The sequence below is a fragment of the Panthera tigris genome, chromosome B4 (assembly GCF_018350195.1).
Source record: "Panthera tigris isolate Pti1 chromosome B4, P.tigris_Pti1_mat1.1, whole genome shotgun sequence".
NCBI classification, from domain to species: Eukaryota; Metazoa; Chordata; class Mammalia; order Carnivora; family Felidae; genus Panthera; species Panthera tigris.
The window spans coordinates 44,998,936-45,023,884 of record NC_056666.1 but is presented as its reverse complement, the minus strand read 5'-3'; the positions used below and the strand labels follow the sequence as shown (position 1 = coordinate 45,023,884).

Genomic DNA, 24,949 nt, shown 5'->3' with positions numbered 1-24,949 from the left:
GTCTCCCTCTCTCTCTGCCCCTCCCCTGCTAGCACTGTTTCTCTTTCTCTCTCTCTCTGCCTCTCTCAAAAATAAATGAACATTAAAAATTTTTAATTTAAAAAATCTTTAATGCCAGCTAGTAGGAACCCAGCTCTGTTTCCTCTCTCATTCAGAATTAGAGTATTTACAGCAGTCGGTGGAGAACATCTAGCTGGTGGCTTGCTCAGTGGTTCTCAAACTTCAGAGGCTTTCAGCCAAAGGGCTGGTTACAACACAGACTGCAGAGCATCAGTTGGTCTGAGATGAGACCGAAGAATTTGTATTTCTAACAAGTTCTCCTGGGCTGCTGCAGATGATCTGGGAAGAACACCTTGAGACTCAACCCAAGCGTCTCACTTCACAGCTTGAGGAAACTGAGCCTTAGAGAATTGAAGCGAGAGACTCAAACCACCCAACCCATTAATGGCAGAACGAAGGCCGGCATCCAGCCATTCTGACTTTCATATGCTAATTGCACATGAATCTTTTCTCTTTCTTTCTTTTTCTTTCTCTTTCTTTCTTTCTCTTTTTCTTTTTCTTTCTTTCTTTCTCTTTCTTTCTTTCTTTCTTTCTTTCTTAGCTTACCAATTGTCTACATTACTCTTTCCCTATTGCTTTGGCTCCAGTCAGGATCTCAAATATCATTTTGTTACTTCTATGAATCTTTCCAGTGAACTCATACAATAGCATGTGCTGTGGATCCTATAGCCTTGCAGTGGAACCAGTCCGGAGATTCCCCTCCTCCCTAAGAAAAAGTCCTGTGCCTCAGTCCTGGTTCATTTTTCTTTCTAGAAAAACTTTTGCTGAACGCTTAAACGGCCAATTCTCGGTAAAACTACCCCATTTGCATTTTGGTTCTGGGGGAGATTCTTTTCTTCCTTTCCTTTCTTTCTTTCTTTCTTTCTCCTTTCTTTCTTTCTTTCTTTCTTTCTTTCTTTCTTTCTTTCTTTCTTTTCATGCAGACCTTCATTGTTTTAGATCATTGTTTCTCAAGGTTGCCTGAGAACTTATTACAACCTTGAGAAATCTCTGCCTTTCTTTGCAGGGCTTCTGTGGCTGTGCAAAATAAACAAATCTGAAGAAGAAATCTCTTACAGTTCTCATTATTTTGTCTCTGAACAGTTTTGATTTTAGTCTCCGTTTGGCGGCCTCCTTTTTCCCCCCTTGGCAACAGCTGCTTTCCAGCAAGGCTCTCCTCTCTAGAGGAACAGAGCAACTCAGTGCCTCCTTTGCTCTTTCTCCTCGCCTCACCTTGGTTCTTCCATGCGTGCTTCTCTCCTGTGCCCTTAGTATGCATGTAACCTCTCTCTTCCTTCCACTTCCTCCCATTAATAATTTCCTATCCAAGTCTCTTGAGTTCCAGTCAGTGGACCTTTCTAGCTTATCCGCTGGTTGACGTCATCTTTGTGTCTTCCTGCCCAAAACACAATTTCCTCAGATTGTATGCTTACTTCCCAAATCTCTCCGGGAGAAAGTATGAGATGGAGAAGGGAACGTATGGACACAGTACCCTCGTATTAGCGATCTTAGCCCCGTTACGTGAGAAAAAGTGACGTGGACGGGTGAATCACTTGGCTTCTCTGGGCCTCCCTTCCTTAGCTCTGAAAAACAAACAGGTCGGTCTAGCAAGGGTTTCGAACTCCGATCCTGCCAACAGAGTCTGGGCAGGTTATGTAAACGAGCTGGAGCAGGGCTCTGGGCAAGTGGGGGGTACTGTACTATAATGTCCAAAGGGCATTTCAGCAGCGGCTAGTTCTCGTCACAGCCATGGGGAAATGCTGGCCACTCAGAGGCACCAAGTCTTACGATTTTTCGAGAGCGAATCTAGGTTTTTTAAAAATGGGAGCTCCCTGAGGGGTGCCTGGGTGGCTCAGTCGGTTGGGCGTCCGACTTCGGCTCAGGTCATGATCTTGCAGTTCGTGGGTTCGAGCCCCGCCTCAGGCCTCTGTGCTGACAGCTCAGAGCCCGGAGCCTGCTTCAGATTCTGTGTCTTCCTCTCTCTCTGTCCCTCCCCCACTCGTGCTCTCTCAAAAAATAAATAAATGTGAAAAAAAATTAAAAATGAGAGCCTTCCTTTTTTTTAAAAAATGTGGACACCCAATTCAAATAATGAGTCAAACAAAGCACATCTCATCTCTGAGCCGGATTTGGCCCTGGCTGCCAGTTCACGGCCTTTAGATGAGATGGGGCCTTCAGTCCCTTGCAAAGTCCAGCACTTCCTGAATTTTCTGTAGTCTCTTTTCCCTTCTTTGGCTGAAAGCAGATGACAGAGAGATCTAGGAGGTGGCGGGGCCACAAAAGGGCAGGGAGGAGGACGGCACCCGGGTTTCTGAATCACCAAATGGAAGAAAGCTACCACAGATCAGGAACACCCGTCATCCCGGCCTGCGATGCCAATGAGAAATACACTTCGACTGTATTTAAGGTCCATATATTCAGCACTTATTTACCGCAGTGAATATGATTCTAATTAACACACTCTCTTACCTGGGTTGTTTTAAGGGTCAAAGAAATTATTACATGTAAAGCTCTTAGAAGAGTGTCTAACATATGCTAAGCATTAAATGGATGCTGTTATTATTCTGAATGGAATGGTCCTTAAAAATGCAAATTGCCTTCAAGGGGTGATCTTTAACTTCTATCTTCGGAATTTAGAACATTATACTAGAAAACAACTTAAGAATCGACCGGTCTAAGGTGCCTGGGTGGCTCCGTTGTTTGAACAGACGACTCTTGATTTTGGCGTAGGCCATGGTCTCAAGGTTCGTGAGACGGAGCCCCAAGTTGGACTCCGTGCTGATAATGTACAGCCTGCTTGGGATTCTCTCTCCCTCTCTGCCCCTCCCCTGCCCACGCTTTCTCTCTCTCTCTCTCTCAAAAATAAATAAATAGGGGCGCCTGGGTGGCTCAGTCAGTTGAGCGTCCGACTTCAGCTCAAGCCATGATCTCAGGGTCTGTGAGTTCAAGCCCCGCGTTGGGCTCTGTGCCGACAGCTCAGAGCCTGGAGCCTGCTTCGGATTCTGTGTCTGCCTCTCTCTCTGACCCTCCCCCGTTCATGCTCTGTCTCTGTCTCAAGAAAATAAAGGTTAAAAAAAATAAACAAAAAAATAAACTAAAAAAAAAAAAAAAAAAAAGAGTCAATCAGTTCAAGTTCTGTCACTTTAGGGATAAGTAAATGAAATCCCTGAGAGGCTGAATGGCTTGCTACAAAGTCACCTCACCGGTTAGTACTTCAGTAGGAATTAGCTGATCTGTTTTAGCTAGGAAAAAGCTGACCGCTCCAGGAATGTGACTGGAGGGGAGAAGGAGCGTACATGCTTTTGGAGCCCGGGTCTTATTCGTAAGGGAAGGCCTGGGACTGGGGCTCTTGGCAGCCCCCCAAAAACGACCAGGATACTTGAGGAGAGGGGTGGAAGAGGCAAGGAAGAACCACACAACAACACTTTCATCCCGTTACTAAATATAACGATTCGCCCAAAGTTGCTCAGTAAACAATCGTAAGTATATTTTGGGTAGTTGTTAACAACAAGTCCCTTCTCCGGAAAGGACCCCAGAAAAGGCTCTTTTGAAGAGGTGGGCTAGGTGGCCATGTGAAGGCACCGTATCCGGTCCTTTACCTTTGCCGATTGGAACAGCGACGTAGACCTCATCTGAGCTGAGACAATGGGCATCTTCTCTTAGAACCAATGTGGAGTCGGCTTTCTGAGAGTTTGTGTGGTAGGTGCTAGAAGCTTATCTGTTATGTAGCATCATGCCTGGAGCCGGCTTTGTGGCCGAGAAAAAGCCATGTGTGGGCCAAAATCATCGAACTGCAGAAATTTTGAATTTGTGAAAGGATCTGCTCTGCAGAGATAAGCATGGAGCAGATATTGAGAAAATGCCAAAGAATAGAGGCCACGGGGCGCCAGGACTTAGACGGAGCTCTCTCCCTGGCCTGCCAGCTTACCACTCCCCATCCTCGGCTCCCATGCGGCTGGACTGAACAGTGTTTTTTGTGAGTTCTCTCTGTCCTTAAAAATAGACGTGCTTTTTAAAAAATCTGAGCTCCGCGAGTTGGTTTCTGTTCCTTCGGTCAAGGAAATTGGTAAGAAGACAGTCAACGGCTGAATCAAAATCAAAATCTCTTAGTCATATTTGTTTACTTATTTCAAGTAACACAATAAAAGTTCACCTCTGCCCAGAGGGAAGGGGTTAATTAAAGCTACTGCAGCTGCTGTCCTCCAGGTTCTAGTTTTACGAGACTGGATTTGATGCTCTTTTGAATAGTCTAATTTCCTAGGAATATCTTGGGGGTGATTTGAATTCATGGGATCAATTTTGTCATATTTCTACCACAAGAGATCAAATAAATCAAATGTTTTAAATATTGTCTTATACAGGGAGCTTAGGTGGTTCAGTCGGTTAAGTATCTGACTTCGGCTCAGCTCATGATCCCACAGTACATGAGTTCAAGTCCCACATCGGGGGAGCATGAGCCCGTCTTTGGGTGAGCCCAAGCCCTACTTTGGGTGAGCTCTGCTTCTCTCTCCTCTCTCTCTCTCTCTGCCCTTCGTGTGATTCTCCTTCTCTCTCTGCCACCTTGCTCACTTGCGCTCTCTCTCTCTCTCTTAAAAAATAATTATCCTGTTCATGGGGCACCTGGGTGGCTCGGTCGGTTAAGCGTCCAACTTCGGCTCGGGTCATGATCTCACGGTCCGTGAGTTCGAGCCCCGCGTCGGGCTCTGTGCTAACAGCTCAGAGCCCAGAGCCTGTTTCGGATTCTGTGTCTCCCTCTCTCTCTGCTCCTCCCCTGTTCATGCTCTGTCTCTCTCTGTCTCAAAAATAAATAAACGTTAAAAAAAAAAAATTAAAAAAAAAAAAATTATCCTGTTCAGAATTTTTTGGGTGGGAGGGGAAAGGGTGGAAAGGGAATTTTTCTTCATTATAATAGTAATATATGTTCATCATCACAACTTTTGATAATATAAATAAGTAAAAGGAAAAAATATTTTTAAAAAATCAGTTTTATCACTAACAAACAACCATCATTAATTTTTAGGACAAAACTCCAACAATGATGAAAATATAATCACATTAGTATCTTGAATTGCCCTCAAAAATGCATGTAATTTTACTACTTATATTCATATACATTCATATATGTCTGTACATATAGGCATTTTTTTTTTCAGAGATCACTGAGGACCAGAATTTGATTCAGTGGGGAGTAATTTTGAAATCAGACTTCTTTAGTCTTCCTGATAACCAATAAATGCATTTACTTCATTCAGTTCCTCTGTTCTTTAGGAACGGGGAGATTTAAACCATGTCCTTAATTCTTTGCATTTCCTCACCTGCTTTTTATCAGCAATTTAATGGAAGCATATTTTTTACTTCCTGGTTGTCCTCTTGTGTTTCCTGGAAAGTTACCAAATCTAGAATGGCTTCCATTCCAAAAGCATCTTCCACTCCAAAAGCCAAAAAATTCTAGAATCATGATCTCTTTCATCCCCTCTGTATCTTGGGCTTTCATTAGGCTCACCTCTGTTCATTTTCCAAGATCAGATATTTCATTCTATTTCCTCTTGAGGCTAACATTTATTACCTTTGTTCCTCCGATCATTTTCCCTTGTTGGATTTAATGGACTCTCTTGTTTTATTTACCATATTTTTAAAATGAATGATGCTGATCCCTTGTTACTTGTTCCTCACACCAGGGATGTATTGTTTTAGTGAAATCCTACTCTTTTAATAATCAAAGTAGGAATATAGTGATGAGTTAAGAATGCTTTGCTTTCTTTCCAGCATATGAGTTTTACCATTAGCTATGGTTATCTCTTTTCCACTGGTATAGGGGATACAGTCGAAAAGCTAAATTTTCTAAAATCTGGTGATTCTCCCCTGGGTTTTTCGGAGTTTTTTCCACTCTTAATTCCAGACGTTTTTGGAGGGGCCCTTCTAGGAACAACGTTCTCTTGATGGACTGCCAGGAGCTTATGTTCCCATTTTGCTTAATCACGATCATCTTTTTTAACCAGGACTCACAGTTTACTTATTATGTGAAGATTTAGCTCAAGTTTTGCTGGGAGACTGAAGGATTATCTACTTAATCTGATTACACTTAACCGGAAGGCATCAGAACTGAATTTCAGAACTTTCAGTTACTCTGAGTAGCTGGGACAAGTGGAATATAGGAAGGTCCTTCCATGTTCATTCTGTTAACAGATATTTATGGAACTTTATGTGCTGGGTACTGTTCACCTATGAATAGGAGGGACATGACCCTTGCTCTCAAGGAAGTCACCATCTTGTGGGAAAGATGAACAGATATGTGTTGCAATATATGGTGTTAGCATCTGTGACTGGGGCAGGCTCAGTGTTAGAGGAGCACAGACACGTGGGGAATGACAGAGAAAGGACACATATACTAAGACTTGAGGGAATAGAGAAGCACCTGGGGAGGCTCAGTTGGTTAAGCGTCCAACTCTTGATTTCAGCTCACATAATGATCTCATGGTTTGTGAGATCGAGCCCCTGGTCAGGCTCTGTGCTGACAGCTCGGAGCCTGCCTTGGATTTTCTTTCTCTCCCTTTGTCTCTCTCTGCCCCTTCCTCTCTCTCTCTCTCAAAATAAATATATAAACATTAAAAAGAAAAAGACTTGAGGGAATAGAAAAGGTAAGCAGAGACGAGGGTATTCTAGAAGGAGAAACGAACTGAAAAAAAGAGGCATGATAAGGGAGGTTTAGGGAACTGCACGCATTTGATAATAACTGGTGATGGCGTATGCACACTGGGGTGTGGACGGGTCCGGGGGATATGGGAGAACATGCAATCCAATTAGGAGTGGTTTGTGTGCCATGCTAAAGAGTTTGCACATTATCCTGGAGATGCTGAGAATTCCTGAAGAATCTTAAGCAGAAGTGTAATGGTCAGATTTGTGATCTAAAAGGAGCGTTTTCACAGTGGGACAGGCCGACGTGGCACAGAATGTCCATTTCACATGTATAGAGGGGGTTTGTCACAGAAGCTAAGCCTCCCACCAACGAGAGTCAGAGAGTCTGGCACAGCCCAACATCTGAACATTTACCTCTTTTTCTCCTTCTTCGTCCTTCTTACCCACCCAGTCTCCCTCTTCTCTTAAATATTCTCTTAGGAAGGAAGCCCTTAACACTTCAACGGTTCGCAGGTGGTCTTCTTAAAATGTCAGTAAAAATACCCTAGTTTAGTTGTGAATGTCTTGGCTTTTCTCGAAGGTTAATGTTAAATTGCTTACTGGCTGAATTTCCCTTCATGGAATGCTTAAAGTTCCCGCTTTCCCTTTTGCCACCTGAAATTCTTCATCATTATCCATTCTTATTATCAAAATAAGGGAGGGGGTAAAACAGAAATTCAAGTAAATTGATTTTACTATTGACTTGTGGTCCTTGGAGAGAGTTTATCAGTAGAATATAAAAGCCAGAGTGACCTTAATGTTTTTCATAATGTCTTTTTAACCGTAGGTTATGACCCATTGGTAGGTCATGAAATCAATTTAACAGGTCATAACATGCACTTTAAAAAAAGAAAGAAACAGAACCTAACCTAATAGAGTAGAAAATATCAGAGTGCCCTGAATATACTGAGTTGGTACTGTTATATGAAACTTATGATTCAGTTATAGGCATATATGTTCATTCATGCAGATAGCATAAACTATGTATCTTACAATGGGTGGTCATCAAAAAAATTAAATTTTTAAAAATAAAAAACAGCACACAAAAAGTTTGAAAAACACTGCCTAAGATCAACATTTTTTCCACTCTGAAGATGGAAAAAGTTGAGAAACAGAAGTTGACTTGTCCAAGTCAATGAATTAGTGACTACTGCAAGATTTGAACTCGGTCTCCTGATAGTCTGACATTCTCTGCCTAGCATGATTGACTAATATGAGGACTGGAGTTTGAAGACTTCATTTACTTAAATACCCTTGAGACTATATTGCAAAAGACAATCAAATGTTCACAATGCTTTGTAAAATTCTTTCTTGTGGACGACTTTGATAGATGTTCATATTTATATACCAAATGAAGATAATCTAGTTCTCACTGTTTCTCAGCTGAATAGCTGAATAATTATTTAGGTCTTTTCTTTCATATTCCTTCACCATCCTGAAAAATAAACATTTCAGGACATTTGGAGTCATTTTTCACCTAAAATCAGGGAAGCATTAGGTATACCTAAAGGCTCCTGTAGCCTTATATGGTTCTACTGATTTAATCTTTCTAATGGATCTGTCTAGATTTTTACTTCTTTTTTCCAAGAAATTAAATTCCTTTTTTTTCTTCACACAGTATTCTATGACTTAATTTCAGGAAGGCATTGAGGCACAGCACGGAACACTAAATTAGGAATCAAGAGACCTGAGTCCTGGTCCCTCTTGTCACTCAGTTTATTGTTTGAATTTTAGCAGATCCCATAACATCTTTGGACTTTGGTTTCTTTCTTTTCTTTCTTTCTTTTCTTTCTTTCTTTCTTTCTTTCTTTCTTTCTTTCTTTCTTTCTCTTAGAAAGACCATGCAAGCGGGGAAGAAGGGCAGAGAGAGAAAGGGAGAGAGAGAATCTTAAGCAGGCTCCACGCTCAGTGCAAAGCCAAATGCAGGGCTCAATCCCATGACTCTGGGATCATGACCTGAGCTGAAATCGAGTCAGATGTTCAACCAACTGAGCCACCCAGGTGCCCCTGGTTTCTTCACTTGAACGTGGATCTAGATTACCTATGAGTTCCTATAATCAATTAGCATTTCCCAATCATGTGGAAGTTATGGATTTATTTCCATATGAAAGAAACTATTGCCTAGGAATTTGCGTATGAATATATAGAGACATGTTGTTGTGTAAAATTGTATGGAGTTCCTGGATTTTTATAACCCACTTATAGATTCACAGTTTTAAAAACCTGCTTTAAATAACGTCCTGTGTATCGTACAACATGCCCGATTCTCTATGTTTCCTTTTTTGAACTTCCTAAGGAATTCCCAACGGTGTTTCCTTCCTATTTCCTTAATGATATCCTCCAGAGTTCAAGGACTTCCAGGGCTGGCTGGAAACCTGAGCAAGCGAGACCAACCACATCATTTCCTTGCAGTCTGTCACCTTCACTTAATAAGTCTTATTTGTCCATTCAGTAACTCAATAGTGTTTTCACTTTGAACGGTGACATGAACAACACCACCTTAAAATCCATTTCCTGTATAGGAACCCTTTATTCACTCATTCTACAAATATTTACTGAGCACCTTCTTGAGTCAGGGACTGGGTTCCATGTTGAGGATATAATGGAGAATAAGATTGACAAGTGCCATTTCCTCAAGAGGCTTACATTCTACTGGAGAGACTGATTAAAAATAAAAGCTATCGAAGAAATTCATGAAATTACTTCAAGTTCAATGAAGTGTGGACCTTGAGGCCAGGCTGACAGGTCTGGAGTCCCACTTCATTACTTACTATTTGTATGTATCAGCCCCCCATCTGTGCACTACTTCAGAACCCCTAGCCTCACTCATTTCCAGGGTCTTTGACAGTGAATGGAAGGAAAGCCTTTTTTTCCCTCTACCTTCCTAGGTTCACCAACCAAGCCCTCCAATGAAACTGATAAGAAACAGATGAACAAGAGAGAGAGAGAGAGAAGGCTACATGCATATACATGCATATACATTTTGCTTCAACAAAATGAAAACTCAAGGAGGCAGCTAGATGAATGAAGCTTTATATGTGATCTTAGGCTAAACAAAAGAAAAGAGGTTTGAGCTTCTAGGCGGGAGAGGCATGCTTTGGAAAAGGGAAGGTAGAAAATACATAGTAAATAAGGGTTGCCTTGCTCTGCAGATAAGAGTCTCTCAGGTGAGTTGTCTCTGGGTGTAGATCTGTCTCTCCCTGGTGAGAGACATGTTTACCAATGGCAATTTCCTTTTTTAAATGTAAATTTTCCTTTACAAAAGGGGAAAATTGTACTCCATTTTAGGTAGTTAGGGGAGCTGAAGAGCTTTTCCTACATATGCTGGTCCTCAATTGCATTTAGCTCAAACTAATCCCTATGACAAAGAGGCACCTTTGGGGGTGGCATATTCTGATACCTTTCATTCTGCCCATTGAAACTTATTTTTCAGGAAGCAGCATTCCTGTGGAAACCAAAAGAAAACCAAAAGTGAATGAATGAAGCAAATTATAAATCCAATGTTGGGGATCAGATGGAAGTCAGTCAAAAAGACTCCTGGAGTCTGGGATCAAAACCTCTTTAGACGGTGGGGTGAAGATGGCTGTGATAATCCAGCTTCCAGCTTTCCTGGTTTGCAGTTTGAATGTCTTTAGTGATGGCAGGTGCATCGGTGTCACAGACGTGGTTAGTTTTCAGGACAGAGCACGGAAGCATCCGTCATTTGCTTACAGAGCCCTTTGGATGGTCTTAATAAGGATCTGTGAGGTCAGGTTTTTGTTCTCAGTGGTGCCAAGGCAGAAGGGTGAGAGAAAAATGGGAAATGTTAATTGTTGACAAAATGTACAAAGCGGCAAGAGCCAATTTACAAAGAGGCGAGAAAGCTCAAAAGGAGCAAACATAGCCAGAATTCAACAACCCACAAGGATGTGCTATAGTTTTTCATTGAAACATAGAACTTTTCTCTCTACAGTCACTCTAATTTCTATCAAAGACAATCAAAGTAAAGACTAATTTGCAAAATAAATCTAGTCTCATTAAACTTGGCCTGATTATTTGCATAAGCACAGCAAAAATAGTAATTGATCTTTTAGGCTCTTTTAAGTCTGCACTGCTGGAACTTTAAATAACTCAGATTAGACTTTTAAAAGCCTCTTGAGGGTAGGAAGCCACGCCAAGGACTTGCCATCAGTCTTTACCTGTAGTGCCTTTAGGTTTGAGTGATTTCCTTCTTTCTTGAGGTTTCCAATATATTTTAATGTTCCTGGGCCTGCCTCAAAGTGATATTCCTTACTCACTTAGAAGGCCAGGAACCCTGTAAGCCAGGTATCAGTTAGATATCCCACAAGGACTTTGTAAGCATTGGCTCCCTACAGTCAAAATTAGTTCCTTTAAACTGTCTGGTCATAGGGGCACCGGGCTGGCTCAGTCGGAGGAGCATGTGACTCCTGATCTCAGAGTCATGAATTCAAGCCCCATGTTGGGTGTAGTGATAACTTAAATAAGTAAAACGTAAATTAAAAAAAAAGGTCTGGTCTTATCTGATTGTATGCACACCATTCTCAAATGTGACATTCCAGTCAAACCCTTGGTAACATAACCAAAGTTTCAAATTGTGCTATGTTTACAAGGAAAACAGATTCTTATTAAACTTACGCAAATAATTGTGTTACCATGAAAATAAGAGTACTCGGTAAGTTTCCAAATTCTGGAAGGATCAGAGAGGTCAAAAAGGAGGGGTTTCACAAAGGTTTCACAAAGGTATACTTTAACACGTTGCTGTAAGTTATTGATAACTTAAGAGAGAAGAGAAAAAAGATTCTTTAAATCTGGAAAGTGAAACATTAAAGAACCAGCGATATTTCAAACAAAAGGGCCATAAAAATTATAATCATCTTCAGTGTATTCAGTTCCATGAATTAATTCTTGTTTTGCTTGATTTGGGATTAACAATTTTATGAATTCATCACTTTCTCCATTGGAGTTTCGTGAATCTCTACCCAGTCCGGTGGCATGCTATTAAAGTTATCAGAAACCTGTATTTCAGATTACTTACCAGAGTTTTCCCCATGAATCTACTTGAAGATATGCACGTTCACCTTTAGTTGACTGCAAATGCTTTCCGAAAGACTAAAAGTAAAGCATTAATTGTATGTGGATGACAAAATAAAACCTGATGAAAGTTCATTATGGGATAATTGACAAGTAAAGTTTGTTATTTCTGTGGCATACAACATTTTGTAATTACTGGAATTATGACTGATAACATGGGTACTGAAAAATTTCTAGAAACTTTACATGATTTCTGAATAATGTGTATTAAAACATCTGTCCACACAAATATAACTAAAGGAGGGTAAGACTCACTTTTTAGGGGCTCCTGGGTGGCTCAGTCTATTGAGAGTCTGACTCTCGGTTTTGGCTCAGGTCATGACCTTGCAGTTTCGTGAGTCAGAGCCCCACTGTGCTGGCCGTGCGGAGCCTGCTTGGGATTTTCTCTTTCTCCCTCTCTGCACCTCCCCTACTTACTCTGTCTCTCTTAAAATAAATAATCTTAAAAAAAAAAAAAAAAAGTAAAGACCATCAGGCAGAAAGCAAATTCTTGCTCAGCCTTTAAAAAGAGAGAGGGATGGGGCACCTGGGTGGCTCAGTCGGCTAAGTGTCTGACTCTCAGTTTCTGCTCAGGTCATGGTCTCATAATTTCATGAGTTCGAGCCCCACATTGGGCTCTGTGCCAACAGTGCAGAGCCTACTTGGGATTCTCTCTCTCACCCACTCTCTCTGTCCCTCCCTGGCTCACACTGTCTCTGTCCCTCTCAAAATAAATAAATAAATAAAATCTTAAAATAATAAATAAATAAATAAACAAACAAATAAATAAGAAAAAGGGGGGAGAGGATGCACCTAGGTGGCTCAGTCGGTTAGGCATCTGGGGCTCAGGTCATGATCTCATGGTTCTTGAGTTTGAGCCCCATATTGGGCTCTGTGCTGACAGTTTAGAGCTGGAACCTGCTTTAGATTGTATCTCCCTCTCTCTCTGCCCCTCCCTGCTCACTCTCTCTCTCTCTCTCTCTCTCAAAAATAAATAAACATTAAAAAAGAAAAGAAAAGAAATAAAAAAGAGTCACTTCTTATTTGACAATGCTTCCCATGCAGTTTAACATACCAACTAAACCTAATTGGCTTAATATCTCTCTTTCACAAAGTAAGAGAACAAATCCTTTGAAATTTTCCAAGTGACCTCTACAGAGTCTCAAAGTTGTCTTCAGGTTAAAAAAAACAAAAAAACCCACCCCATTTAGAATTGTGGGAAATTTGATTTGGGGAGATTTGTCTGAAATGCCAAAAGATTTGTACATCTGACTAAATACAATCACAGGTCACTATGAAACAATACTTCGTTACCTATGTAACCAAAGTGACAGTAAAAGATTTCAAAGCAAATGTAGAATGTCACATGACTAAAAAAAACCTTAGCACTTTCAACACTAAGAAGTCTCAGTTGGGGGCGCCTGTGTGGCTCAGTCGGTTGAGCATTAGACTTCGGCTCAGGTCATGATCTCGCAGTTTGTGAGTTCGAGCCCCGCATCGGGCTCTGTGCTGACCGCTCAGAGCCTGGAGCCTGGAGCCTGCTTCGGATTCTGTGTCTCCCTCTCTCTCTCTGCCCCTCCCCTGCTCATGCTCTGTCTCTCTCTGTCTCAAAAATAAATAAAACATTAAAAAAAATTAAAAAAAAAAAAAGAAGTCTCAGTTGTCCTAAGAAATCAAAGACAAGATAAAGACAACACAAAGCATAGGAAATTATTGTGTTAAGACACAGAATCTGTTTTTTAGGCAAATTACTTAATAGGTAAGAAAAACCTTTTAGCATATCTTTTAAACAACAGACCAGTAATGTGAACTCCAGTCTTGTATCAGCACATCATTGATATTAAAATTCATTTAAAATCCTATGATAAATAACATTTAATTTTAGATAGCTGACCACATGACACAAAATTTTTCTCTTTCTTATTATAACTTCCTATATCTATCTACATTTTTGTCCTTTATTTTCCTCTGTCTCATCTGAAACAAACTTTAACCTTAAACTACTGTAGGACAAAATCACTTTCCTTTTTCTTACAAAAAGTCATCTTTCATCTCTCATATCTTGTGTAACAAAAAATGCCTTATTCTGAGGCGCCTGGGTGGCTCAGTCAGTTGAGCGTCTGACTTCGGCTCAGGTCATGATCTCACGGTTTGTGAGTTTGAGCCCTGCGTCGGGCTCTGTGCTGACAGCTCAGAGCCTGGAGCCTGTTTTGGATTCTGTGTCTCCCTCTCTCTCTGCTCCCCGCTTGTGCTCTGTCTCTCTCTCTCAAAAATAAATAAACACTAAAAAAAAATTTTTTAATGCCTTGTTTTTCTTGAAGAATTTGCACACAGAACTTTTTCCTTCATCCTTATTATTCCTAGTAGTTTATTTACATATATTGATTAGAATTTTTAATCCTTGGTAACCTTAATTTCTAGTGAAAGCAAGGAAGCAATTGTGAATTGCACATTACATATGCTAGCATTCTGTGGCAAATTAGCAAATTTATGAATACACCAATTGTATACTTTTTAGAGACCTGTGTTTCTTCACAGTACAATTTTTCTAAGAGGTAAAAGAATGTGTTTACTAGAGACCCAAATATCTGTTCTGTCTGTAATAAGAGGCCAAAGGTAGATAAACTGGTGTTGAGCAATTAATGTTGCAGCATTTTATCTTATTTCAAAATGACCTACCTTTTCAATGAATATACATCGTTTAATTTAGCTTAGTATTACATTAAAGTTTTAAATTACTGACAAGATTTGGAAAAGTATTTTTAAGCAGAAAGTCTCATTTATAAATTTTATTCCACTTCAATTTAACTCATGTATTCTTAACAATTATGCTTGGACTATTCATGAAAATTTCATGAGACGTTAAATAAATCAGCCATCATCTCAAGTTATTTTCTTGTTAAGAAATTTTATAACATATGCATGTGAGGCAAATATTAAAAACTCACAGAAGTAAAGAAACTAAGAGTTAAGCATATGCCTTAGCATGAATTTATAATTTTATAATCTTAACTGGTAAAGATAACTTAAGCTTATTTGACAAGTAAACCCAGGTGGAAGAAAATTGTATGTTTGCATTACATTTAATGCTGACAGCTCGTAGGACATAATGACTTTTATTTAATTAACAATATTAAATAGCCTATTTTATCAAAGATTATCCAAGCTCATATGGACTTGCAAAAAAAAAAAAAAAACGCATTTGGGTTCGTTCTTATTTTTCTGGCAGTTTTAGGAATACTTAATTTATATAAGTGCTTATTTCTTTCTGAATCACTTAAAGCAGAGCTCTTTTCTGAATTTTGGCAATATTATCCTGAGGTAGGAAACCACTCCATATACAAAATATGCACATGGGGACATACATAAACATTCAGACAGGTACAAATAGGGATCTTATAGCATTCATTTAAAAATTGTACCCATGAGTCAGATACAGTAATACAAAACTCACTCATTTATAGAAAATAGTTGGATCCAAATTATGTTTTTAGTAGATGGATCAAGTTAACAGTTACCTGCTCAGTCATGGCTAAAACTTTTTACCAATATTTGTGGGGAAGACTTTTAAGATTTTCATTTGCCCTTAATAAATAATCTCATAAAGGTTGTATACTAAATTGTGGGCAAAGGGCCCTTTAAAAAGATCAAGGACAGTTTGTTTCCAAAAAGCCTCTATTTAAAATTTTATTATGTTTTTCAGCCCTAAGCAGTTGTAGGTGGTTGCTTTAGCCAAATGTTATCTATCTTATTGGATGTTTCCATTTTAGGAAGATAGTAAGATTTCCATTTCCAAGGGACAGAGAAAAGGATGTAAGTTTTCTCTCAGGAAGAGTTTAAAGGCATATTTGCTCAAATCTGGGGCATTTACTATTTATGTTTAAAATTTTTAGTTTAAATATAGGACAGTCCAATGAATTATTCGTCATCGAAGTCCAAAATACATTCACGTAGGGCACTGAATGGGAAGGTCTGGAGCTTGGGGACTTCATTCAAGCTGTTTCTTGGCTGTCAGTATTTACACTGGTCTCACAAAATATTTTGCAATTCTCTTTTTAAAATTTTTAATGTTTATTTATTTTTAAGAAGGGGGAGGGGCAGACACTATTTAGCAATTCTTAAATTTTGTTTTCAGTCTGTTCTCCATCTCCTAATCTTGTTTGTTTGTTTTTATAGGCCAGCTAAGGCACTCCTTTTTTTCCTTTGAGTCTGTTCTTCCCGTAGGTTCCAATTAGATAGTTGTTTCAGGATAAGAGCTCTCTTTAAAAAAAATCCTAAAGTTCGTGTGTGACAAACCCACAGCTAACGCCACACTAAATGATGAAAACCTGAAAAATTTTCCTCTAGGATCAGGAACAAGACAAAAATGCCCACTCTAGCAACTTTTATTCAACATAGTACTGGAATCTCTAACAAGAGCAACTAGGCAGGAAAAAGAAATAAAAGGCATACGAGATTGGAAAACGAGTAAAAATGTCTCTATGTGTGGATGACATGGTATTATACATAGAAAACCCTAAAGACTGAGGGGAAAACACTATTAGAGCTAATAAACAAATCCAGTAACATTGTGGGATACAAAATCAACATGCAAAAATCACTTGGGTTTCTCTACAGTAATAATGAAGTATCAGAGAGAAAAATTTAAAAAGCAACTCGAGTTACAATCGCATCAAAAGGAATAAAACCCTAGGAATAAATTTAATCAACGAGACGAAAAACTCGTTAACTAAAAAGTATTAAGACATTGCTGAAAGAAATGGAAAACACAAATAACTGGAAAGATATTCTGTGCTCATGCATTGGAAGAACTAATATTGTTCCATGCCACTCAGATTCAATTCAATATACAGATTCAATATACAGATTCAATTCAATCTCTATCAAAATTCCAATGGCCTTTTTTATGGAAATAGAGCAAACAGTCCTAAAATAAGGAACCACAAAACCCCCTGAATAATGAATGTAATCTTGAGAAAAGAACAAAGCTGGAGACTTAATTTCTGATTTCAAACTATATTACGAATCTACAGCAGTCAAAACAGTATGGTGTTGGTATAAAAACAGACACATAGATCAATGGAACAGAATAAAGAGCCCAGAACTGAACTCATGTATATACGGTCAATTCATTAATGACAAAGAAGCCAAGAATACACAATGGGGCAAGAACAGTTTCTTCAATAAACGCTTCTAGGAAAATTGCACAGCTACGTGGAAAAGAGTAAAACTGGATCCTATCTTATTCCACCCATAAAAATTAGCTCAAAATGGATTAAAAACTTGGATGTAAGCCATGAAACTATAAAACTCATAGAAGAAAACAGGTGGTAAATTCCTTGACATCACCATTGGCAGGGATTATCTGGATTTGATACCAAAAGCAAAAGCCACAGAAACAAAAATAAACAAATGGGATTCTATCAAGCTAAAAAGCTTCTACACAGCAAAGGTAACCACCAACAAAATGCAAAAGACAACCTACTGAATAGGAGAAAATGTTTGCAAATGATATATCTGTTAAGGGATTAGTATCCAAAATATAGGAGAGTTCAAACTGCTCAATAGCAAAAAACCAGACAATCTAATTAAAAAATGGGTAGAGGACCTAATGCACATTTTCCAAAAAACATATACAAATGGCCAAATCATTATGTTGTATACAACAGCTGCCTGAAAAGGCGCTCAATATCACTAATCATCACATAATCGAAAATCAAAACCTCAAAGAGCTATCAACCCACACTTGTTAGAATGGCTATCATCATAAAGATAACAAGTGTTGGTGAGGAAGTGGAGAAAAGGGAACACTTGTGCACTGTTGGTGGGAATGTAAATTGGTGAAACCACTTTGCAATGTGAAAACAATATGAAGATTCCTCAAAAAATTAAAAATACACCTGCCACATGATCTAGCAATATTGTTTCTGGGCATTTATCTGAAGAAAACAAAATCACTAACTTGTAGAGATTGTAGAGACTTGTAGAGATATTCTCACCCCTACGTTCACTGTAGCTTTATTTACAATAGCCATGACCTGGAAACAGCCTAAATGTCCAACGATGGATGAATGGACAAAAAATGTGATACACACACACACACACACACACACACACACACACACGATGGAATATTATTCAGCCATTAAAAAGGAGGAAATTCCGGGCGCCTGGGTGGCTCGTCTGTTGAGTGTCTGACGTCGGTTCAGGTCATGATCTCATGGTTCATGAGTTTGAGCCTTGCATCAGGCTCTGTGCTGACATCACAGAGCCCTCTTCACATCCTCTGTACCCGTCTCTCTGCCCCTTGCCCACTTACTCTCTCTCTCAAAAATAAATAAACATTAAATTATTTTTAAAAAGGAGGAAATTCTATTTGCAGCATCATGTATAGGACTTCAGGACATTATGCTAAGTGAAATAAGTTGGACTAAGAAAGACAAATACTTTATGATCTTACGTAAATGAGAATTAAAAAAAAAAAAAGACCTCATAGATACAGAGAACAGATGGGTGGTCACCAGAGGTCAGGGGAGGTTGGGGTAGGCAAAAAGAATGAAAGTGGGCAAAAGATACAAATTTGCAATTATAAGATAAATAAGTCCTGGAGATGTAGTTTAAAGCATGGCGACTAAGGTTTACAATACTATATTATATATTTGAAACTTGCTAGCAGGTTAATCTTGAAAGTTCTCATCCTAAGAACAATTTTTAATATGTGGCAATGGATGTTGGCTAAACTTATTGTAGTAATTACTTCACAATATAGACAAATACCAAATCATTATGTTGTATACCTAGAACTAATATAATGTTATATGTCAAGTATATCTCAATTAGAAAGATAAATATCAAAAAAAGTCTTTCAGGGGTGACTGGGTGGCTCAGTCAGTTGAGCGTCTGCCTCAATTCTGCTTAGGTCACGATCCTAGGATCGCGGGATTGAGCCCAGCATCAGGCTCTGCACTGAGGGTGGAGTCTGCTTAAGATTCTTCCTCCCTCTCTCTCTCTTTCTCTCTCTCATTCTTCCCCCCTCCCCTTCTCACACTCTCTCTAAAGATTAAAAAAAAAAATTGTTATATATGAAGCCCAAATTGCCAAATACACCTATTACAACGTCATTCTAAACCAATTATCCCTTTATATCTTTAACCACGGACATGAAAGTCATCTCCAAAGAGAGTGTGAAAGATAGAGCATCCTCCCGCCCCCCTCCACCCCAGGATCTAAAGTTGTCCCTAAAGATAGCTTAAGAATCAAAGACCTTTGTTATCACAAGTGGTAAGGAAACTCTGGTCTTCTGCAAAGTGGAGATGCCTTTAATCACAGGTCTGCTAATCAGTCTCACTGAATAGGCTACCCTGGAATGGGACTTTTTTCCTGGACAAACGAGGAAATGAAAAGAAAAGACGCCAAAGCCTTCATGCAGACTGTGACCCCACATGAAGACAAAACATCCCTGAGAGCTGGTATGGTTGGACAGGCAATGTTCCTTGTGCACTTCATATACAGGGTTTCCTCGCTGCCAGATGAACAGCCCCCCTACCCCCCAAGGCGCCAGAGACCAAGGAGAGTACCCCAAGCTCTCAAGACACAAAATAAAATGGAAGGAGACTCTCTTGTAAGTTTTCTCTTAAGATGAAAGATATAAAAGTCAGAGGCGGCTAAGGATCAATAAGGCAACGATTACCTAAAACCAAACAGACAAGACTCATAATCCAAAGAATGAATTCTTACAACTATCTTTCTCCTGCTGATTTAAATCTGGAAAGGAAAAGACAAAGAGACTTTTACCACCCTCATTCAATTGGACTTTGCAGACGGAAACTAGGGAGGCTGACTTTGGTAAGGATTTGTACCTTTTGCTAGTTTTTCAATTTTTTTAATGATTATTTCTTTTTGAAGGAGAGAGAGAGACAGAGCTTGAGCTGGGGAGGGGCAGAGAGAGAGGGAGACACAGAATCCGAAGCGGGTTCCGGGCTCTGAGCCGACAGCACAGAGCCCGACGCGGGGCTCGAACTCACAAGCTGTTAAGATCATGACCTGAGCCAAAGTCAGACGCTTAACTGCTGGGCAGGGAGGACAAGTTATGGGAAGGTGAGGGGCACAAATGTCTCATAAATAAGGGTTGTCTTGTTAATGCAGGGAAGAGTTGTCCCTGAACAGTATCTCTGTTCCTGGCAAGTGATATTTTTACAAATGGAAATTTCCTTTATAAATGGAAATTTCCTTCATAAAGGGGGGAATTTATATACTATGTTTAGGCAGTTAGAGGAAGTAAAAAAGCTTTTCCGGCATCTGCTGCTTCTCAAATTGCTTTGCTCAACATAATCCATGTGCCAAAGAGGCATATTTTGGGGTGGCATATTCCAGTACCCTCCAGCTACTTGTTCTGCTCCCGCCACCAATGAGACAGACTGCTCTGGGAGGTTCTGGTAGACTTCACGTGGGCCAATCCGATAGCGTCCTGCCCCGTGCTCGCACCGTGCACCTGCTGTCACGTGGTCAGGCACATTCCCATCGGCGTTAAGGGAGCTTGCGGGCACCATCACAAGGGAGCTAATGGCCCGTAGGGCAGACCTCTGACCAAACAGATAGAGGTGCCATCGAGAAAGCTCTTCCCTCATTCCAGCCAGATGGAGGGTCCTGAGATACATTTATTCAGGCAGCTTCTCAAAGACGATCAGGCAAATTCAAGCAATCAGTTGTATTTGATTCCACGCAGTGGCCGTCACTGAGAGAATGCGTCACTTTGTGTTGGCTGTCCCTCCTTACCCGACTCGCTCATGCTCTCCTGAGATGCTACTCACTAATCATGTAGCGATGTGTATGCTTCTCCTGCAGGCTCCACTTCTGGGAAAGCCAGGTTAAGACAGGCCTCTTTAACAAATTACCTCTCAATGCCTCAGTTTCCTTATTTGAGAAATATAAGTTATAAGAACAGTGGCTGCCTCACAGGGTCGAATATTAAGCAAATTAACACATGTAATGCGCTTACTTAAGCGCCTGGCACCCAGTACGTGTCACAGATGTGCCCGTTTTATTATGATTTATTCTAAGGGCAACGACGAGCCATTGAAGAATTTTAAGAAGGACTATCATGATCTGTTTGACAGTTTAATAAGTTCCCTCTTGGACCCATGTGGGAAATCGATTAGGGGGAGACAAGAGAACACGTGGAGAGACATTTATGAGCCTGTTGCAGTAGTAATGAGAAGAGAGTTTGGTAAGGCAGGACAGAGTATTAGCAGTGGAAACCCATAGAAGAGGACAGATCCAAGAAACAACATCAGAAGCGGAACCCGCTGAACTCTAAAAAACAGATGGGATGCGAAAGTGAGCAACAAAGGAAAACAACCTAAAAACTACATTGGTCTTCATGCTATGTGGACGATGTGCTGTAAAGCCAACCCTTTTTCTCAGGATAGGAAGTCAATTCTTTCCATCCTTAGCCCCCAGGTTTAGTGTTCTCTTTTTACTGGGATTTTCTTTGTTGAGTGCCTTGCCTGCTCTTCACCCACACATCCGATGACTGCCACCAAAATGGTATTGCCTACCACCCATGTTTAACCTGCTGCCCCTTCCTGGGCCCCAGGGATGGAATCGTACAACAGAGAGGCACAGTCTTCATCTTGTGATGGCAGCTTCTGACTGCTCTTCCCAAGTCCTCAGCTCTTTCCACCTCAGCCCATGTACCTATAGCCTCACCTACTCCTAGAGGGCCATTTTCTTTCTTTCTTTTTTTTAAATGTATGAATTTATTTTGAGAGAGTGAGAGAGAGAGAGAGAGAGGGAATGAGTGGGGAGGGGAAGAAAGAGAGAGGGACAGAGGATCCGAAGTGGGCTCGGTGGGGACAGAGAGAGCCTGATGTGGGGCTCGAACTCATGTACCGTAAGAGCTGACTGTCAGACGCTTAACCAACTGAGCCGCCCAGGCGTCCCCTAAAATGCCATTTTCATTCTCATTGGCTATATTCTTTCTCCACCTTTACTCGTTCCTCACTTCATGTCCTCAGAAACAGAAAAATGGTCCTTGACTTCTCAAACAAATCCCATTCATCTCTACTCAACCTCCTTTCAGCACAGGTCAGTTGACCCTTCTGATTGTTCAGGCCGAGAATTTTAGTCTTTCCATCTACTTTCCCTTCATTTATGGCCCACATTCAATTTGTCGGTAAATCCTGTTCGTTCTCCTTTCGCCAACTTCAACCACTCCTCACCCCCATGGCTCCTCGCCTGGTCCAAGTCACCGTGTCCTTCCTCTGGACTATTTCAATAGTTTTTCACTGGTGTCTCTGCTTGTACCCTTGCTCCCTGCAATCTGTTCTCAAGACAGTGGCCTGGGTGATCCTGTCAGAACCTGCAGATCACGTTAATCTTCTGCCCAGCATCTTTCAATGGCTTACCATCTCGCCCAAAGTAAAAGCCAGTGTCTTTTAGCCCCCTAACATCTGGCCCAGTTCCCTCTTAGCTCACCTTTTACTAGACCCCATTCACTCCAGTGCAGCCTCATTAACCCCCTTGCTGTCTCTCAAGCACACCAGGCATGCTACTCACTGTTCCTTTGGATGGCCATGTGATGGCCCCAGACCTCTATGTGGACGATTCCCTCACCTCCTTCAGGTCTTTGCTCAGACCTCACCTTCTCAGTGAAGGTCTTCCTGACCATCCTCCCTCCCCACCAACCATGACCCACCCTATTCCCTTCCCTGTGGGACTTTTCTCCAGGACACATCCTTATCACATTACGTGTATTAACCTCAGATGGAACGAGCCTGGCTCCCATCATCTATCTGCCCATCCTCCCTTCTCACTTCTCAACCAGCTAAAGTCCTTTTGGACAGAGTGGAGGTGGCAGGAAGTTCGGCAGCGACCCCCTGCTGATAATTTGGGGTTTTCTCACGTCAGCGTCTGTCAATGACACGTATGGTTTGTTTTCATTATCTATATGTCGTCAACTGAAAAGTATCATTCTACACTAACTTCACAATAGCATGACCCCAAATTTTACACAAGTGATTCTTTACAGCCCTCCTTTGTTGTGGCTAGTCGGCTCATTATCTGTATCCTGTCCACAAGGACAGGAGTTTTTACCTATTATTTTTGTGGCTGCATCTCCAGCACTTAAAACACTGGTGGCACACGGTAGGCCATCAATAAGCTGTGAATTAGGGGCGAATTAGTGAATGACTCATCCTCTCTGCATTTACCGTACATGACCCTCCGACTCTCAGAAATGAACAGAAGCCATTCCTCAATGAGAATGCTAATCTCATTTCATTTTCACAGCAACTTTATATTCCCATTTTTCACAGGAGGGCAAATCTGAAGGAAACAGGGTGTTTAATTCAAAAGTCACAGGAAAAGGAATTGTAGAGGTTGAGTGATTTACTCCAAGTCCACTCGAGAGAACCAAGATTCTAGCGTATGCTATCCTGACCATAAATCCGATACACTCCAGTATCCCGGAGCTTTGATTCTCTTTTGGATCAGGTGCCTTCATATTCTTTGACTCGATCTGTAACACCAGTCTTGGCCAACTAAGCTCAACACTCAAAATCCAGTTGGTCTGGTTTGCTTCGGTTTTTAATAACCGTGCTAACCTAGCAAAAGTGGGGCTGGTTGCCTAGCTCTGCCTGGTTGAAACAACAGAATTAGGTAGTCTGAAAACAGATGTTTCAATCCAGCTCATCTGCAAAAAAATATAAAGATTCAGGCTGTCAGTACCTGAAACCAAAGGCTATAACTCTCAGTTTATATAGAATTGCATGAGTATAGGGACTTAACCAAGTTCTGGTCAAACCATCTACGTACATCCTCTCATGGCCTTAACATGGCCTTTTCAAGGAATAATTTTTGTCATTTCTTCTTAATTCTGAGAAAGAAAGTACTATCTTTTTTTCTTTCTTTTTTGTAATGTTTACTAAATTTATTTTTGAGAGAGACAGAGACAGAGCATGAGTGGGGGAGGGGCAGAGAGAGAGGGAGACACAGAATCCGAAGCAGGCTTCAGGCTCCGAGCCATCAGCACAGAGCCCGACGCGGGGCTCGAACTCACCAACCGCGAGATCATGACCTGAGCCAAAGTCAGATGCTCAACCGACTGAACCACCCAGGCGCCCCAGAAAGTACTATCTTTTAAGTACCATCCAAATCCTTATATATAAGGCTATCAAGTACCTACTACATATACTACATAAATGGCACAATATTTCTTGTCTTCCTACTACATATACTACATAAATGGCACAATATTTCTTGTCTTCCTACTACATATACTACATAAATGGCACAATATTTCTTGTCTTCCTGTTCATAAGTAAGTATTTAGCTTTCTTTGTAAACTTCCATTTTCTCTTAGTCATCCATCTATCTTCCTTCTTCTCCCCCATCTTCCACAGCCCACTCCCACTCACAGAAAATTCATTATTATCAGGGGTTCACTCCGGTTTTCCTTCCCTTATGGCTTCCCCACTTCAACTATAGACTGCTTAGAGTTCCAAATCCATTTCTTTGTACAAACACAGATTGTAAATATTCAAAAGCTGGTGACTAAAGGAAGGGAGAGGAACCCCATTCATGATTTGAACCAGAGAAAGGGAGCAGATGCTATCAGATGCCCCATTTTAATGGCATACAAATAACATGACTCAAACCGGTTCGGGTGCAGTCGGCATACATCAGACAGTAGGAGAAGGACTGCTGAGTTGGCAAAGGGGGTGTAAATAAAAGCTGACTTTAGTTTGACACCTATAATTACACCCAAGCCATAGTTTGCATTTTGATTGTCTAAGAAAGAAAGAAAGAAAGAAAGAAAGAAAGTGGATAGGAAGATTAAATTTTGTTTTTTTATTAATGGAACAGACTCAGATATTGTTTCCTTACAGAACTTTATCATTTATTTTATTTATTTTTATTCTTACAGAATTTAATTTTTTATTAAACATTTTTAAAGTTTATTTTTGAGAGAGAGAGAGTGAGCGAGCATGTGCACAAACAAGGGAGGGGCAGAGAGAGACAGGGGAGACAGAATTCCAAGCAGGCTCCCTGCTGTCAGCACAGAGCCCCATGTGGAGCTCGAACCCACGAACCATGAGATCATGACCTGAGCCAAAATCAAGAGTTGGATGCATAACCAACTGAGCCACCCAGACACCCCTAGAAT

At 40.6% G+C, this 24,949-nt stretch overlaps 1 long non-coding RNA gene across 2 annotated transcripts in view; it reads right to left on the bottom strand.

The window, feature by feature from the left end:
- Window positions 1–10,103: 10,103 nt before the first annotated feature.
- Window positions 10,104–24,949, bottom strand: part of LOC122240298 — a 28,351-nt gene continuing 13,505 nt past the window's right edge. For both annotated transcript variants that reach the window (XR_006219789.1, XR_006219788.1), the window contains exons 2-3: window positions 11,750–11,823; window positions 10,104–10,475 (exon numbers count right to left, since the gene is read on the bottom strand). This is a non-coding gene — a long non-coding RNA (uncharacterized LOC122240298). The remainder of the gene's footprint in view (window positions 10,476–11,749; window positions 11,824–24,949) is intronic.